This window comes from Cupressus sempervirens, chromosome 4, assembly GCF_028749045.1.
Source record: "Cupressus sempervirens isolate cs-2001-9-10 chromosome 4, ASM2874904v1, whole genome shotgun sequence".
Taxonomy (NCBI): Eukaryota; Viridiplantae; Streptophyta; class Pinopsida; order Cupressales; family Cupressaceae; genus Cupressus; species Cupressus sempervirens.
Genome location: NC_143121.1, coordinates 127,455,693 through 127,470,776, shown reverse-complemented (window position 1 = coordinate 127,470,776; position 15,084 = coordinate 127,455,693).

Here is a 15,084-nt window from a genome sequence, read left to right as displayed (position 1 = left end):
GCTCCTCACAACGTGACGAGCCACAAACTGCACCACTTGCATGACTACCTACAACATCATTTAACATCTCACAGGATACATAATTGAGAATAGCAACATCAACCAACGCAAACATTTGAAACTTGCTACGATCCTTAAAAGGAATAATACGCCATCACACAAACAATCAGAAAAGTGATAAAAACCAAAGACAACAATCATCATCTTCCGCGATAGAAAGTCAACCACCTCAAGCATAATCTACAACACCTATCAATCTATTAGCAATACGCTTAATAACAACACAAGGTCATGCCACAAGTAGGCATTCATTGCATTGCCTCAAAAATATAATATGCAAGAGCACAAGCACAAGCTTTCTTCAACAAAACAAAAACTAAGAAAAAGCTAACAATGGTAGAGCACAAAACAACCTCCAATTGCATTTGTATCAAATTCAAAGATGCAAGTCTAGACAACTTTCACCACGCTGACAAATCTCAAAATCAACCAAAGCATATTGACGCGTTATAAAAGACACACCCATAAACCTGTGCAACTATTGTGAAATGTTACATTTCCAACAAAATATAGAAATCGTTGACCAAATATTTCTTGATGCTTTCAACTCTCTTCCAATAACACACAAAGAAAAGAAAATTGAAATCAACAAATTGGTATGTACCCAATCTTTCAAACTAGTTATATCTAGCAAAGTTCCTGCTTTTGCTTTACCTTAGAGGATAGAAAGAAACAAACATATTGATGTAGTCCATACACTAATGTCACGAGAAGAAAAACTTGTCTCATTGCGCATTGTCTTTGCACAAATAAGAGAGCTAGGTACGAAAGGTCATAGTTTTGCCTAAATGGAACAATCATCAATGTACTTGTACATATTGATAAAGTACAACGAGTATTGCCTCAACAATTAGATGACAACAAAACAATTGCAATAAGATTGAAGCAAAAACTAGAGTATGAAAATGCATATGCCCAAGGCAATATAAGACCCTTATGTGTGATGAACACATTATCAACTCTAGAAAGAACACTCTTGTATATTAGAGAGAATGTTGTTATAGATGAGCATTGGGAAGCCACTCTAAGGGAAAAAAAATAAGAGATAGCATCTCTTGCCAATATAGAAATCCAAGACTTTAATGACAATGATGGAGTGAATAATGAACCAGTCTTAGAATCACTTATCCATTGGTTCAATGACACTCATTCAATCAAAGATCTTGACACAACGATAATTGAGATTGCACCTTCTGAAGGAATTAGACCTCTTGAAATATTTCAAGATCAAAACTCAGAAGAAATGAACTTTCCAACTCTCTTCTATGGTTATCCAAGACCACAACATACTGTCAAAAAAATGGGAGCTCATGCATGTAGACAATGACTTTGCCACACATATTACGAACATTTTATTTAAAGTAATAAAACTTATCATTCAACAAATCTCCTCCATCGCATGGGTTTGCATAAGAAATGCTGAGCTCAAAGATAAAAAGTTGTTGGCAAAAGATATCTGCACCCCTGGAAACATTGAACGAATATTACGATCACCAATTGGATTAAGATAATTGAAAAGTATTCGTACATCACCTAATTACTTGGACAATACAAGGAAAAACATATTCACAATGATAAGGTAATTAGGACCCCCAACATTCTTCACCACACTGACAAGTACTAAGCACTTGTGGCTACCGCTAGTGCAAGCCTTGGACGATATGTATGCTGACAATAACAATAGACACTGAGACTATAGAGGATAGAAATTTAGACTTTCAAATAAGATAGAATCCAATTCTATGCACTCATTATTTCAATCATTGACTTAATGAATTTTGCAGAATGATGTTAACAAATATGGAGTTTTTTAGCAAAGTGTCAGACTACTTCTTCGTCACTGAATTCTAAAATAGAGGTAATGAACATGTAAATTTTATGGTTTGGACTGAAAATGCACCCATTTATGGAAAATGCACAAATCTGGAAATCAAGAACTTTGTCGACAAATATGTCTCTTCTAATTTGACACTTCTAGATGGAAACCTCGTCAAAATTCAAACACACCATCACACAAAAAGCTACAAGAAGTATAGGACATCAACTTTTTGCTTCAACTTCCCAATGCCTCAAATGAGAAAAACAACTATTCTAGAACCTTTACTAACAACGGATACCGGAATGAAAGAGAAAGCAACAGAGCTCTTTACACAACTTGAGAACAAACAATATTCAAGAGATGTTACAGTTGAGCAATGAATGAGTTCCACATTACTGAAGTCGATTATATCTTAATGCTAGGAATGACATTAAGAAAAAGAGTATTATTACTAAAAAGAGAACAAAGTGACATCTGGACAAATGCATTTGCAAGGCAAGTGCCATCCCTATGGTATGCGAATACTGATGCACAATTCATACTAGATGCATATGTTGTTGCATCTTACTATTGCTTCTATATGACAAAACAAGATACAACAACAACATTAGCCTTTCAACAATTGTGCAAGCAACTAACAACTTATGACAACAAAATAGAATTCATACACAAACATGGAAATGCGTTACTAAACTACCAAAAAAAGTCTAGTTGTCAGACTGTCCATATTGCACATTCATTGCCATTACACAAATCATCAAGAAAAATTGTGTTTATTAACATTGCACTGTTAGACAACAGAGTTCTCATGCTAAAAGTTCCAAAACTATTGGCTAAAGAACATGACAATTCTGAAAACATCATGTATCCTTTTGCAATAGAAAAATACATATCAAGGCCAACCACACTAGACAATTTATCGCTAGCCGAGTACACTGCACTCTACTATAATAAATCAATTGATTTTCAAAAAAGATAAAAACCACAAATTATTCGCTTTGTCAAATACAATTCACACATTGACTATGAAAATTATTGTAGAGAGAAACTTATGTTGTACATGCCTTTTCGAGTAAATGAGGAGACATTGTTATTAGAACACAACACATGGATCGATGCATTCAATGCTAAAAAAAAACAAATAGCAAAAATTGAAAAAATGTTCGATGCACATATTGATTATGGATGGGGTAACATAGACAACGTACAAAATGAAATGGAGAACAATAAAAATGCAACAATGATATTTAATCACCAAATACAATAGAACAATGAATCAACAACACAAGAACAATATGACTTACCTAATGACCTAATGTACAATAGAAAACCCAAACCAAAGCAAATTGTTCAAACTGCATAGAATCAATTATTTTCACAAATTGCACATCCATTCTTGCAGAACACACAAGAATACTTTAGAATGTGAAGAAAATTAAATAAAGAGCAACAAATAATATTGAAAGATGTCATTGTGACAAAAAGAGTTTTCCCACATAAACCACTTTACTTATTCCTAATAGAAGGAGCAGGAATTGGCAAGACCTTCACAACAAAATCACTTTATGAGGCTTTGATCCACCTATATGACAAACAACTACAAAGTGATCCACTCAAACCATAAGACATTGTTGTCACACCAACAAGAAAGGCTATATACAACATAGGCAACTTAACTGCACATTCCATATTTCATCTACCATGTAACTCATTGAACATTGCACCATTAGACTCGGACACCTTGGATACATTAAGCAAGAGACTAGATCAACTTCAAGTTCTTTTAATCAATGAGACATCGCTGATAGGATCAACAACCTTATACAACATAGATAGAAGACTACACCAAATAAAACATACACCAACACAACCACTTGGTAACATAGACATCATATTTTTTGGTGACTTCTACCAAGCACAACCAGTATGTGACAGATGAATTTTTGAACAACTGAGAATTAATGGTGAGAAAATTTCATACACATTTTGGATTGACAATATCAAATACTATAACTTGAAAATTATTGTTAGACAAGTGAGTGAACACTTTGTCTTCATTCTGAACCATATAAGAATCTATGAACAAATAGATCAAGACATTTGGTACATAAATAGAGTTTATCAAAAGCCTATACCTAATGATCCAAAATGACCACATTTGTTCCAATGTAACTCTATTGTTGATGACCACAACAAAAAAATGTTAGACCTCCTACCAAAAACACTCTACAAACTTGAAGAAATTGATCGAAAAGATAGAACATTAAAGAAGAACCCTCATCAAGTAGATAGGACAAGCTTACCCTCAACTATATTCATCAAGCAAGGAATCCTAGTTGAGCTTATAGCAGGCAATCTTGACACACAAGATGGGTTGGTCAATGGTGCTGATGGCACATTCCAATTACATACAAACAACAATGAAGACATCCTCTGGATCGAGTTCAATGATCCTGATGTTGAAAAATTATGAAGACAACAAATGCAACACATGTACACAGATAGAACACTGGCTACATCAACACTGCTAACACAAATTACAAGAAGAATGCAAACATTAACAAACATAGTGATACAATCACAATTCCCTAAACAACTTGCATCTACAAGAACTATTCACAGAGCACATGGCTTGACAATGGACACTATTTCTTTTGACCCTACAAAGGTCTATCAACATGGCCTTTCCTACGCTGCTCTATCCTGCATAAGAGACATCAAAAAATTGTACTTGATCAATAGAGTACATCACAATAATTTCAGGCTCTCCTAGAAAGTCAAAGTAGAAATGCAACGACTACAAACATCATCACAGTGGCTTCTACATTACACTCTTTCCCCTACATCACTAACCACCATTACAATATGTACTTTAAATACCCAAATTATTGCCTATGCATTACAATATTTACGACAAGAGCTTTGTACGAGCAACAATCCTTGCCTTTTGGGGTTCATATGTTGCATGTGTGGTGGGGAATGTATTTGGTGGGGCAATTATTTATGATTTAGTTACAACACTTGTCATGTGTTATAGAGTGTGAGATGCTATGTTGCAATGAAACAGTGTTCATTACATCCTATAGCCTTCTTGTCAAACCCAACAACATAAAAAAGCTAGAGAGAAGTCAGCAAAACAATGTTTCAAAATACTAGTTATCTGAATAGGAAGGAAAGAAGGTGAAGTAGCCATTCTACCTAACAACGATGAACACAAGGCAAGGAAATATTGTACCAACAGATAGGAGCATAGATAAACTTCAAAGACAGTGAATAAAGCAGAAAGGATTGCAGATTGGCATAATACTTAAACATTAACAATAAACAAATGAAATGAAAAATAATGAAGCAAATTGAGAGAGAGATATGATAAAACTATACTATATTGGCTATAAGAAAAACTTTAAACTGTATATGAGTATTTATATTTTGAACTCTTGTAAATTGTATAGTCTTTAATATAATGACTGGTAAAGAACAACAAATTTGTTATAGAAATTTACATGGGACATGTAGCTTTGTATTCTATGTTTTTCTGTATAAACATGTAGCAAAAATTTTATTTTCTATATTATGTTTTTGGTGACTTTTACAAGGGTCCATTATTCGGTGAGATGGAGATGGCAACATATCAAAATATAAAACTTGGAAAATCTGTATGAGTTGTATAATACTATGACATATGTATTATGTTATGCTTTGTAAATGTACAACTTATGAACTGTATACATAAGCTAGTGAATGACAAAAAGTAAATGTGTATGAACTATATACATAAGCTGGTGAATGGCAAAAACTAATCTTCAGAAGTTTTGCTTTGCTTTGCTGCTGATGTAGATGATGCACCTTTGTATTATGTAAGCTCATTGGAATGATGTTAAAGATATAAAGTGCAAACATAAATGTGAAATCTAACTAAATGCAATCTTTGTGCTTTGAATACAATCCTAAATGTGCAATCTAGCTCAACAAATATTTACCTTTATGCTTTGAATACAACCCTCAACTCTATTGATTGCTGCAACTTTCACTATTTCCAATCCTTCCATATAGCTATCAGCCTCTGCAATGATAGGGAATGTTCGAAGCCATGCATTTTTCTCAACTGTATAGCAGTCTTGGAGTTCAAATACTCGAAGAGAAGAAAATTGGGCGATGTTGGGAAGCGCATGCAATTTGGGGTTTGCTACCAAAGTAACAATCTCAAGTATCTTGGGCAAATTTGTTAGATGCTCATTAAGATTAACCTCCAGTTCCTCAAGGCCAAGGCAATAAACTTTAGAGATGGAGATCTCTGACAATTTTGTGGGCTTCTGTACACATGAAGTTACAAAGACGCCAAGATTGCCAGTTGGATAGCTGTTGTGTGACTGAATCAGCTGGGATATTTTCATATTAGGTGACAGTCTCTTGTGTTCGCAGATAGTAGGTATATTTTCCACTTCAGTTTTTGACCTGAATTGTATGTAGCAGTCAACATCTCCTCTTTCATATTGTGAGTTTTTTTTCTTGATTCCAAATTTTTGAATGTGGATGCTTGTTCCAGGAGTCAGCCAGTGCAAATATTTATCAATCAAGGTGTTGGTAACGTTTGTTAATATAGTGATTAGACTAGCTTTGTCTATCAAATCTGTGTGCAATTGATGATCTCTGTTCATTTTGTGCAGAGTTCTTGCAAGCCGGTCCATATGTAGCCAGGATTTCAGCCTCAAAGACTGTTGTTGATTGTGTGTTGCAGATGTCAAATATGGAAGTTGGGGAAGTTGCAGTGAGCTTCTATCTACAATGAAAGTAGATAGATTATGTTCAAATACATAGACTGTAAGAAATGTATATTGAGCCATTGTAGAGAAGGAGTATCAAAGTAGTAAGACTACTTGTCTCTTTTGCCTGTTGTTGTGGATAGTAGTTAGAGAGCTTTTTTTTTTATCTATGTCCATGGTGTGTTGAAATTGACTTACACTCAACATGTAGCCAATATTGGATGGTTAATTGTAGCCTATGATATATTTTTTTTCTATTTGGTGTGAGAAATATATTATGGTGTCATTTGCTATAGTTGTAATTGGACTGCAACTATAAAGTGGTTAGTCCAGTATGTGTCTAGAACAATGGCTTTTGTGATTTCAATGTCTGTGTTATGTATCCAAATATGGTCGAGGTTGCTTCCTATTTGTGTTGTTGTGTTCTCTGTCGTGAGTTTTAGATTGTGTTGTTGTATAATGTCAAAGAGGTGTATTTTTTTGTTGATGTGTTTAGTATGTCAATGTTGAAGCCTCCTGCAATTATTAGTTTTGAATGTTTCAGTAGAGTAGTGGTGATGCTTTGCATGAAAGTCAAAAGATCGTTAGTTGGTGCAGTTGGTGTCATATATATGTTTGCAATGCACAAGCATTTTTTCATATGAGAAATGTCAATTATGATTGATTCGAGATGTCTTGTTGCATATGTTTTTATATTTTGCACTATGCTAGTTTTGCTACTGCATGTGAGTAATCCATGAATGGTGTACAATGGGTAGAATTGAAATTTTTTCATTTAGCAGTGGTAGTTGGTCAATGTGCTTAGCTCTTGGCTCTTGTAGGAAAAGTATAGTTGCACTATGCAGGTCATGATCATGGTTTATTTCTTTTGCATGCAGTTGCAAGCTTCAGGTATTTAAAGTACATATTGTAATCGTGGTTAGTGATGTAGGAGAAAGAGTGTAATGTAGAAACCACTATGATGATGTTTTCAATTGTTGTATTTCTACTTTGACTTTCTAAGAGAGTCTAAAATTATTGTGATGTAGTTTGTTGATTAAGTATAGTTTTATGATGTCTCTTATGTGGGATAGAGAAGTGTAGGAAAGGCCATGTTGATAGACCTTTGTAGGGTCAAAAGAAATTGTGTCCATTGTCAAGCCCTGTGCTCTGTGAATAGTTCTTACAGAGGCAAGTTGTATAGGGAATTGTGATCGTATGACTATGTTTGTTAATGTTCACATTCTTCTTGTAATTCGTGTTAGCAGTGTCGATGTAGCCATTGTTCTATCTATGTAAATGTGTTGCATTTGTTGTCTTCGTAGTTTTTCGACATTAGGATCATTAAACTCAATCCAAAGGATGTCTTCATTGTTGTTTGTATGTAATTGGAATGTGCCATCAACACCATTAACCAACCCATCTTGTGTGTCAAGATTGCCTGGTATAAGCTCAACTAGAATTCCTTGTTTGACAAATATAGTTGAGGGTAAGCTTGTCCTATCTACTTGATGAGGGTTCTTCTCTATTGTTCTATCTTTTTGATCAATTGCTTCAAGTTTGTAGAGTGTTTTTGGTAGGAGGTCTAACATTTTTCTGTTGTGATCATCAACAACAGAGTTGCGTTGGAACAAATGTCGCAGTTTATGTACCAAATGTCTTGATCTGTTTGGTCATAGATTCTTATACGGTTCAGAATAAAGACAAAGTGTTTATTTGTTTGTCTAACAACTATTTTCAAGTTATAGTATTTGATATTGTCAGTTCAAAATGTGTATGGAATTTTCTTGCCGTTAATTCTCAGTTGTTCAAAAATCCATCTGTCACATACTAGTTGTGCTTGGTAGAAGTCACTAGAAAATATGATGTCTATGTTACCAAATGGTTCTGTTGGTGTATGTTTTATTTGGTGTAGTCTTCTATCTTTGTTGTATAAGGTTGTTGATCCTATCAGCGATGTCTCATCGATTAAAAGAACTTGAAGTTGATCTAGTCTCTTGCTCAACATATCCAAGGTGTCTGAGTCTAATGGTGTGATATTCGATGAGTTACATGGTAGATGAAATATGGAATGTGTAGTTAAGCTGCCTATGTTGTATGCAGCCTTTCCTATTGGTGTGACAACAATACCTTTTGGTTTAAGTGGATCGCTTTGTAGTTGTTTGTCATATAGGTAGATCAAAGCCTTATAAAGTAGTTTTGCTATAAAGGTCTTGCCAGTTCCTACTCCTCCTGTTAGGAATAAGTACAATGGTTTATGTTGGAAAAGTCTTTTTGTCATAATGACATCTTTTAATATTATTTGTTGCTCTTTATTTAATTTTCTTGGCATTCTAAAGTATTCTTTTGTGTTCTACAAGAATGGATGTGCAATTTGTGAAAATAATTGATTATGTATAGTTTGAACAATTTGCTTTGGTTTGGGTTTTCTATTGTACATTAGGTCATTAGCTAAGTCATATTGTTCTTGTGTTGTTGATTCATTGTTCGATTGTATCTAGCAATTAAATATCATTATTGCATTTTTGTTGTTCTCTATTTCATTTTGTACATCGTCTATGTTACTCCATCCATAATCAATTTGTGCATTGAACATTTTTTCAATTTTTTCTATTTGTGTTTTTTTAGCATTGAATGCATTGACCCATGTGTTGTGTTCTAATAACAATGTCTCCTCTTTTACTCGAAAAGACATGTACAACATAAGTTTTTGTCTACAATAATTGTCACAGTCAATGTGTGGATTGTATTTGACAAAGCAAATAATTTGTGGTTTTCGTCTTTTTTGAAAATCAGTTGATTTATTATAGTATAGTGTAGTGTACTCAGCTAGCGATAAATTGTCTAGTGTGGTTGACCTTGATATGAATTTTTCTATTGCAAAAGGATACATGATGTTATCAGAGTTGCAATGTTCTTTAGCCAATAGTTTTGAACTTTTTAGCATGAGAACTCAGTTGTCTGATGGTGCAGTATTAATAAATACAGTTTTTCTTAATGATTTACATAATAGCAATGATAGTGCAATATGAACAGCCTGACAACTAGACATTTGTTGGTAGTTTAGTAACGCATTTCCAAGTTTTTGTATGAATTCTATTTTGTTGTCATAAGTTTTTGTTGTTTGCTTGCACAATTGTTGAAAGGCTAATGTTGTTGTTGTATATTGTTTTGTCATATAGGAGCAATAGTAAGATGTAGCAGCATAGGCATCTAGTATGAATTGTGTATCAGTATTTGCATATCATAGAGATGATGCTTGCCTTGCAAATGCATTTGTCCAAAGGTCATTTGGTTCTCTTTTTAGTAATAGTACTTTTCTTCTTAATGTCATTCATAGCATTAAAATATAATCGGCTTCAGTAATGTGGAACTCATTAAGGAATTGCTCAAATGTAACATCTCCTGAATATTGTTTGTGCTCAAGTTGTGTAAAGAGCTCTTTTGCTTTCTCTTTCATTCCTGTATCTATTATCAGTAAAGGCTCTAGAATCGTTGTTTTTCTCATTGGAGGCATTGGAAAGTTGAAGCGACAAGTTGATGTCCTATACTTCTTGCAGCTTTTTGTGTGATGGTGTGTTTGAATTTTGACGAGGTTTCCATCTAGAAGTGTAGAATTTGAAGAGACATATTTATCGACAAATTTCTCAATTTTTTGATTTGTGCATTTTCCATACATGGGTGCATTTTCAGTCCAAACCATAAAATGTACATGTTCATTACCTCTATTTTGGAATTGAGTGACAAAGAAGTAGTCTGACACTTTGCCAAACAACTCCATATTTGTTAACATCATTCTGCAGAATGCATTAAGTCGATGATTGAAATACTAAGTGCATAGAACTAGATTTTGTCTTATTCGAAAGTCTAAATTTCTATCCTCTATAGTCTCGGTGTCTTTATGGTTATTGTCAGCATACATATTATCCAAGGCTTGCACTAGTGGTAGCCACTTGAGTGCTTAGTACTTGTTAGTGTGGCGAAGAATGTTGGGGGTCCTTATTGCCTTATCATTGCGAATATGTTTTTCCTTGTATTGTCCAAGTAATCAAATGATGTACGAATATTTTTCAATGATCTGAATCCAATTGGTGATCGTAATATTCATTCAATGTTTGCAGGGGTGCAAACATCTTTTGCCAACAACTTTTTACCTTTGAGCTCAGCTTTTCTTATGCAAACCCATGCGATGTAGGATATTTGTTGAATAATAAGTTTTATTACTTTAAAGAAAATGTCTGTAATATGTGTGGCAAAGTCATTGTCTACATGCATGAGCTCCCATTTCACTATTTTTTGGAATGAGAAATTTTTGACAATATGTTGTGGTCTTGGATAACCATAGAAGAGAGTTGGAAAGTTCATTTATTCTGAGTTTTGATCTTGAAATATTCCAATAGGTCTAATTTGTTCAGAAGGTGCAATCTCAATTATTGTTGTGTCAAGATCTTTGATTGAATGAGTGTCATTGAACCAATGGATAAGTGATTCTAAGGCTGGTTCATTATTCAATCTGTCATTGTCATTAAGGTCTTGGATTTATGTATTGGCAAGAGATGTTATCTCTTTTTTTTCCCCCCCTTAGAGTGGCTTCCCAATGCTTATCTATAACAACATTCTCTCTAATATACAAGGGCATTCTTCCTAGAGTTGATAATGTGTTCATCACACATAAGGGTCTTATATTGCCTTGGGCATATGCATTTTCGTACTCTAGTTTTCGCTTCAATCTTATTGCAATTCTTTTGTTGTCATCTAATTGTCGAGGCAATACTCATTGTACTTTATCAATATCTACAAGTACATTGATGATTGTTGCGTTTAGGCCATATTGTGACCTTGTGTAACCTAGCTCTCTTATTTGTGCAAAGGCAATGTGCAATGAGACAAGTCTTTCTTCTCGTGGCGTTAGTGTATGGACTACATTAATACATTTGTTTCTTTCTATCCTCCAAGGCGTAGCAAAAGGAGGAACTTTTCCAGATATAACTACTTTGAAACATTGGGTACATACCAATTTGTTGATTTCAATTTTCTTTTCTTAATGTGTTATTTGATGAGAGTTGAAAGCATCAAAAAATGTTTGGTCAATGATTTTTGTATTTTTGTGGAAATGTAACATTTGACAGTAGTTGCATGGGTTTATGGGTGTGTCTTTTATAACACGTCAATATGCTTTGGTTAATTTTGAGATTTGTCAGCGTGGTGAAAGTTGTCTAGACTTGTGTCTTTGAATTTGATACAAATGCAATTGGAGGTTGGTTTGTGCTCTACCATTGTTAGCTTTTTCTTCGTTTCTATTTTGTTGAACTTTAGTTTGAGAAGCCAAGAGAACTTGAAAAAGAGAAAAATAAAATCACGGTTTATATATGTAAATTATAATTAATTAAGAAAACCCTCACCACAACCAATCAGCCGCGGATACAGCTGCTTAATCTACAGTCTTCGGGATAATAAAATAAGTTAATCTTTAAATTGTTAAGGATAAAAGCAATTTAATTGAATTATATTTGTACCCAGTTGTATTTCTTCCGTATACATCGCTCCCTCTTGTGCCAGGATTTGTGTTCGATTTTTCCTCCAATCTGTCTGACAGTGTGAAACATTCGGCCCTTTTGAGTCAATTTCTTAGTCTGGGCCGTCATATTTAAGGGTTTCAAGTTTGAATCCTGCCAGCGTCAAATTAATTTGCCTCGGGCTATATTTAACATTAAAAGGTATACCGAATTTCGAATTTTGACAGTTGGATGCTTTTTCTGTGCAAATTTAGCTATTTGTGTGATGGGGATTACGATTATTCTTGATTGGAGATTACAACTTGTGGAGGACTTCTAGAAGCCTCTGAACAGAAAGATTTACGGCTCTGTGAAAATTAGGGTCTGGACAGAGAAAATGCAGGGAGAAGACGTGCGATGGAATTAGTTTTAGGGTGTTTATTTACCTTTAAACCTTCACATGCGTAAATTTTGAGAAACAAATTGGCTAACGTTATATCTGGACGAGTATTGAGCATCTAAGTTGTGTCTAATGCCCATATATAAGGATTTTTGGTTTACGCGTCCACAGAAACTAAGAAACTGAAATGGGACTTTAATTTCCTATAAAATATATTTTATGGAGAATGGTGAAAAAAGTCGACTCTCCACTTACTTGGGCTTAGCATGCGAGTCCTAGCTGAATATCACACGTATCTGGGCACGCGTAACTGGCGTCTGCAAGTTTCTAGCTTACACGAATTTGAACTGAAATTTGTTTCAACTCTACAATTTGCAGGCAGACAAAATTTACTCAAAACTTGCCTCGGATTCTTGGGGAAAAGATGCCCACCTTTGGATTGCATCACCGCATGATGCAAGTTGCAAAATCTATTTATTTTCAAAGGACTCTTCTCAGGGTTATAATAGTTGGCTGCATTGGCTTCTTTCATTTACTTTTTCTATCTAATATGATCCCTCATAATAGATTTCTGTGCACCATAAGTTTATGTTTAATATGAATCTAACTATTTTCATTCTTCTAGATTAAAAGCTATGTTGTTTTTTTTTTAATCTTAAAAATTGTATCAATTTTAGAATTGAATCTAGAAAATATATTTAATTTGGTTGGTAGTGTATTCTATTATATATACGATTTAAAAGAGAAAAAATAATAGTGTAAACTTAATGTCTGAAAGTTTTTTTTTTTAAATCAATAAAATAATATAAATATTTAATTACTATTTTAAAAATATGTCCTGTTGCATATAATATGCAATAACTAATTCTTATGTTATAATTTTTAAAAAATTAGCAATATATAGAAGAAGTTCAAATTCATTAAAAATATAATATTGTTTGCAAGTATATTTAATTTTTTAAACATTAAATTAATAGATGAATACTTATAACAAATGTTGTAGAATCATATATATAACAAATTATGCTAAATGATAATCAAATCTAAAATAACTAATACTAATAATAAATGTCAAATTATTACCGAAATAATATTATATCCATATCCATATCCTTTTGTCAAAAGGTAGGGACTCAAGCTCGACCAGAGCTCTTGTTACATCATGATTTTGCATTCTTTGTTTTGCAATAGAATTTTTAACAGGGTTTTTCAATGTAAAAAGTTATTCTTTATGGTATATTTTATAAGATTTGATTTCTTTAGTAATATGAGTTTGGAGGTTTTTTAAAAACTTCATCATTAGAGAGAAGGGTCTATTAACTTTGAATTTTTAAAATCATTTCAGATTAAAAAATTTCAATGATATGATTGAAAGGATTTTATGACAAAATATCTAGTTTATAATATTTGTTAAAACACTATAAGTCATATAAACAATAAAATTGATGCTAAAGGATATTTTGTTTGATGACAAAATTGATGTTAGAAATATCTTAATAGTACTAAGTTCAAAGCTTCTTTCCATACAACACCAAAAGAAAGGAAACTCCAAATTGATTCTAGATTATAATATGAACATCCAAGTAAAGACATAATTCCTACTAGAAATTCAATCACTTAATTTTTAAGTCTACAAATTTTAAAGTAAAAGATAATTTATTTCAATTGAACAAATTGGGATACATTGTAATCTACTTTTAAATTAGTTATGTGCATTATTAGTCCCTGCCTTGCATAAGGCAGGGTACTAATGTTTTCAGTGGTGGCCACTATAATTAATTTTTAAAGCTAAAGTCAATGAATGTCTAAAGTTTAAAAGGCAGATTATTTTTTAATTAATTTTGTGCTAGAAATTTCTATTTTATGATTGGGCTGGGACAATTATGGTAGGGGTTTAAATAATTTTTTGACACTAAAAATTAGGAAAAATAGTTTCCATAAACTTCTTTCAGATTTTCTAGAAGAACTCTAGAATTTTCATTCCTCCAACGCTAATATAATCTAAGATCAACAACCTGCTCACCTCTGCCAACTTGTTAAGCTAGATCTCCAGAACTCCATGCTTACTCAGGCTTCAAAGAAAATTTGAGTAGAAATAGTATGCACATCTGCTGAATTCAAAAATAAATTGTACAAAAATATCATCAATTACGTCTTAAGAATGCATTTGAGCAACAAAATTTGTTGTTTAGGCAAAGCAAATGTCATCGCTTGAGCAACAAAATTGGTTGTTCAGGCAAAGCCAATGTCGCCACTTGAGCAACAATTTCAATAATAGCACCACATAAGTATATGTGGTAATGAGGTGAACTCAAAAACAAATTCAGAAGCACAAATCCATCAATATTCACCATTGAAATGCTCTTTTTTTCTTCTAAAACACTGTCACAAATGAGGCAAGAAAATTTAACATCCCGTTTTTGTAGAAATCGTTGTAGGGACAATCTCTTCACCATCAGAATATCTGCTTAAAAAAATCAACACATCATTAATGAACTATCAAATTATTACTCCTTGTCATTCCAAATAATTACAAATGTGAGAGGAAAACTTTTGAAATTTCATGTT